The sequence below is a fragment of the Dinoponera quadriceps genome, unplaced genomic scaffold (genome assembly GCF_001313825.1).
Source record: "Dinoponera quadriceps isolate SergipeBrazil2010 unplaced genomic scaffold, ASM131382v1 scaffold586, whole genome shotgun sequence".
Lineage (NCBI taxonomy): Eukaryota > Metazoa > Arthropoda > Insecta > Hymenoptera > Formicidae > Dinoponera > Dinoponera quadriceps.
In genome coordinates, this window is record NW_014554764.1 from 2,059,926 (window position 1) to 2,065,403 (window position 5,478).

Sequence of the window (5,478 nt, forward strand, 5' to 3'; positions counted from 1 at the left end):
GGACTAGAGGCGAAACTTGCGGGAGTTTGTCACCCTGCCGCGAAACATACTGCCACCTCGCGCGAGCGCACGTGGCCGAGGAAATTGCAAAGTTTCCTGCGGGACTTTCGCGCACCACGTGTCAATTCCGCGACACAACAGCGCTGCTATTCCTCCGTCCCTTTGCCCATCCGTTTTCTACATTTCCTCCGTTGCTACGCATCGCGCTACGCGCCGAAATATCAACCGCCACGCATTCGTCGCCGCCTCCTGCGTTTCCCCTCATATTTTTCTCGCGAGGTTCTCGAGTACGGTCATCCAGACGATAATAAAAGCGATCCCGCTCGTCCGGAATTCGAGTGGTTCCCGTGGTTGAAATCCGGCACGCGGATTCTACTTTCGCGACGTATAACACATCGGCGGTCTGGTAACACGACCCTCGGGACAAAATAAGGGGACGCGAGAAAGAAAGGAAGAAGAGGAAAAAGAAAACGCGACATATGTAGAAGAAGACGTCGAGATATAGTCAGTGATAGGAAGGTTGTATTTCTTTCCAATGAGTTTTGCAGCCTATTTATTTAATAATTCTAGTATTCGTTTGGAATTTATTCTCGCAATTTAATACGAGAATTTCTTTCTTCAGTCTTGTCCAGAAGATATATTTTCCTATTAAATATCGAATACATTCCGCAGTTTATTGAGGTAAAAATATTGCAATCTTCGGCCGTTGACTGTAGGTCGCGTTGCTCACAGGTGTGTGGTACAAAAATGATGATGTCGTTTATAATCTCCGTCATAATTATGTTTCAACTAGATAATTAATAAATTATTAAAATAATGAATTTTAATTGCAAATTGTCGAGATAACCTCGAGCGTGAGTTGCATCGTTTACGTGGGCTTCGGCGTTGAGCGGACGACAACTCGATTAATAGGAAGTCGCGAATCGTTTATACGAAAAGTTTGCGCCCGCCTTCTTCTTACGTCAAAGCCCTTCGCAACTCGCGACGAGCTGTTGTTCCCGTGGAACAACAGTCCCATGATTTATCACCGGCGTATTTTCCAAACCGCTTGCACGCGCTTGCTGCGCATACACCACGTGCGGTGACGCGGATAACAGGTGACGCGCGCGATGTGTACGCAACGCGGATCGAATTGCAACGTTTTAGCATAACGACCCGCGCTCTCGTTCAGCGTCACGCTGTATGTATATGTGCACGGGTGTGTGCGTGTGCATGTATTCGAGGTGCTACCCCATACATTCTACTTCACTCGCCCTCATCTCGCGAAACCTCCGCGGGAGGAGGAGGAGAAAGAGGAAGTTTGCACCGAGGATTATCGGCGCGATGAGAACGATTCCCGTCGGCTCGAACGGAGTCGCGAATTCGAGCGAGTAAACTCGATCAAGAGAGAAGGTCAACCATCGAGAATCTCGTAGAGATCGAGAGGGCGGTGGTCGTGTGTCCTCGTGTCACGAGGATGCGCGAAAGTCGAGTTTGACGGGGAACTTCCACGCGTAACGAGTTATATTAAGGAAGACGGGAGCGAAAGTTCTGCACGTCGTTGTGCGTCGCGGTCACCGACGCATTTCTTCCAGGCGATAATAACTGATAACGTACGCATCGGTCAGTCGAGCCAGGCGACTTGATTACGATGTGATTCGCGATAACGTAGATAGCGAACGATCAATTCACGAGGGTGAACTGGAAGAGCGTCCGTCAAACCGAAAGCCGTCGACCAACCTCATTACCGCGTGAAAAGTTTCTCTCTCTTTCGCTCCATTTCCGCGCGTTCCTCAACTTCTCTCGAGTTCCCGCCAAATGACATGAGAGCGCTTATGGAAATCTTTGACTTACAACTTAATTGTATTGTTTTGATTCAATGATTTCTCAATCATTTAATTAAGGTACTAGTCCTTTTAAGGAGTTTTATGAAACTTTCCGTTACAAACTCCGTAAGAGAATTTTAACGGCGATTTATAATAATTTGTTATTTTTGCGACTGCAGCTTTCGTATTATAAAAATGATGACGGAAGCAGAAAATTCGTGATACCGATGCTAATAAGAGTAATTTACAATCAGTACACGCAACTTTGATTTCTCCTGACATCTCGGCACAAGTAGAGAGCACATCTCACTTTGAAGGAAGCGCTATCGGTTCATCGCCAGGGCGGAATTTGAATATCAAGAGCCGTCTCCCCTGTTCCCTCTCTACGCCGATACTTTTAATCCCTCAGATCTCCCGTGAATCCCCCAATTTCGGATATTTTCCTTACATTATGATAATGATATTCAAATGGCATTCGCGCAACGTAATCATACGTTTGTCGCACGACGGAATAATTCATCGGGTGCCTATCACAACCCCTACGCGCCGCTTACGTGTCGGCTCGCTTCGTCCCTCGAAGACCGCGCGAACGAAGGGTAACGCGCTCGTAATTGTGCTTAAAAAATTCGTCACGTTCTCGCGAGTTTCGGAAGATTGCGAGATAAAAAGGGAGGAAACGCAAGAGAACGATCTTATCTGCTCGTCCTGTTCCATCAACCAGCCCGGGGTGCAATTTGACGGTCTACCGACCGCGATTTTACAACTTATACCAAGAGGGTCTATTACACTGTAAACTCGTCGTCTCGCGCGAACCGGACAAAGAAAGAAAGGGAGAGAATAAATGAGTGAATGAGTGAATGAGTGAGAGAGAGAGAGAGAAGGAGAAGGGGAAAGATGATATAAAAGATTTGCCGGAGCGACGGGACTGACGTATCTCGGTTAAATGATCGATAAGCTATCCGCGGGAAGCGCGCGTTCTCGTATTTGCTCGCCGTCGAGAGAACTCGCGATACTCTTCGGCTCTCTTTCTCTCGTCGATCTCGGAGGAGAGAGAGCACACGCGTCGAGAAACATTTGCGAGGCAAAGCGTAAAACGCGCGGATTTGCAGGACGTTATCCCCGAAGTCGGGGATAGGGCACCGTGGATTAATCCTGGTAATCTCTCGGTACACGCGAAAGCTTGAGTAATCTCCGCGCCCGGGCCAGCGATCCGGTTCAAGTTGTCATTCTCGGGTTTACGGCGAAAGGTTGATTATTTCGCCGATTGTTCCACACCTCGGTGGATAGCGAGTGTAAGGATTCGCCGATTCTGATAAATTCGTGCAAATTTGTTGGGTCTAATCGCGACGGTTCACAGCACACGATTCGATCTGGAAGAAACAAGAGCGCTGCTAAGGCATTGTTAACTCCAATTATTTCGGAAAGACCCAAATATCTAAATCTCGCTCCAGACCAGTCCGAAATAGTACGAGGCCGAGAGTACACTCATACAGTTTCGTTTATGATCCTCGAGGGCTCCACAAAGTGAGATGTCTTATTTGGGGAGCAGGGAAAACCGTGGACAGTGGTTTCAATCTTAACTTTTACGAAAGAAAAAGAAACATGTTTTTTTTTTTCCGGCGAAGCGCCGATTACTGCAGATAGCGTTATACTGTCGTCAATTCAGAGACAGTTAAGAATTCTAAAAAAAATCGCTTCTTAAAAGACGCGTTAATAAGAATATAGTTGGACTTGGTTAAATGGCATGAAAAGTATGCATGAGTATTCAGAGCGAGAGATTCGGAAAGGACGAAATAGGAAGCTGCGTACAAGTCGGCACGATAAGAAACTGAAGCGAATAATTTTTGCTCCCCGCCGCGGAAAATCGATTTTCAAATCGCATCTGCTGGAAATCCGCACGGCAGAATACACTTCTCTCGTTCGAAAAAGCTTCCGAATCGCGTCCGTGGATGTCATCTGTATGAAACGCGATCCCGCGTCCCAACTTTGGGGATCCTCGATCGTGAACTTTGTGAAAACGCGCAGTGGACGCAGGGTGCGCTTTAGTATTTCGCTTTGACTGCGAATCGCCGGATACAGTAAGCGCGGAGACCGAGAAGCTCCGTCAAGGGATATTTTCGCGGGGAGCGCAATTCGCGAACGCGACAACACGCGAAGATTACATTCAGGCGACGCGGTCCCTCTTTTTTGCCGCCCCCTGCCTCCGTCAGGGGGAGAATATTTCGCCACGAACGGAACTCGCGGGGACACGGGAGCGAACGTCTTGAATATAAACTGGGCTAGCTATACTGGGGTGGAACTGCCAGTCGCACCGTTGCCCGAAGGAAGTCACCCGAAGGGGGTTGACGAGGGTGGTTGCCGGACGGATGCACTATCCATTTTCGTCCGGGATTTGAATTTCAGCCGTTTCTCGAACCGCAAACTCTCGAAATCCGGAAGTGGAAGAGTCGACTCCTGAATCTAAATCCGCACGTTGCTGCCAGCAACGATTTCCTTCCTGCGAAGCGAGCCGGGACGCAGCGTACCGCTCCAGATTCCTCGGGCTAATGCGACGGGGAGGAAACCCCGAAGCGAAGAATCACGCCCGAAGTCCAATTCATTAGCGCGCTTTTCGCGACAGAGGATGTTCGATTTTACTTCCAATCATCCCGTATTTTCGCAGCCCCCGCGATTCGGCGGCGTGAATTTATGGAAGATACGTGACGAGATAGACAGAAATCTCTAAAATAAATTTCTATTATTCAATGGTGTTATTTTCAACGAACCGAGAATGGCACAGAATAGAAATCTCTGCCAAGTAGAATTTATAATACACCGGGGAAAAATTTTGCGATGTGATTTAGAAAATGTTTTCTAAGCCCTTGCAGAAATCATTAAATTCTTAAAGTAGAATCTTCATAATGTGTCTCTGCTTGTTCTCTTATCTAATGTAATGGCGTCGCAATTCTTTTTAAATTCTCCACTTATATAGGTATTCAAAATTCAGACAAAATGTAACGTTAAAAAATATCATTTTTCCGATAGAAATAAACCGCATATTCAGTTTCCGAGCTCGCGGCTTCAATTAAAATTCCCTGAACAAACTACGGAGAAATAGATATATCGATCGACGACGGACGTATTCAATTCGCGAGATGCATACACACGCACAACTGTTTGTTTTCAGGATAACTCGACGTAGCGCAGCTGCTGCTCGAAGATGCCGGCGTACAAATTGTCAAGGAGAACACGTGCGGATTCCTCGGTGAAATAAGCAGTCACGGATATCGGGAGCGGTAAAGCCGCTTATTCGGGGCCGACGGACTCGTTCGGACTTCCAAACTCGCGCGTGGTAGCCACGGTGAAACTTTTGTCGCACCTGTTGCATGACAGGTGTATTTTTGACGGATGCGCGCAAGACGCCTCGGCCATCGTGTATCATCGAATCGACACTCGAGCGGCGATCCTGTTCAACGAGAGTCGTCTTCGAGTCTTTTCGATGCCTCCTCGCATCTTCCTTGATCTCGGCTTGCGAGCTCGGAATCGCGATTTCGGAGTCGCGTGAGACGTCGACGGGCTGCGACGTGGCGCAGAAGAAACTCGTCGGAGGGGACACGACCCCTCTTTTAAGCTAATTGCAAAATGCGCGCACGATGGCCAAACGAAAGAGTTCGAAGATGGGCTCGCGTACACG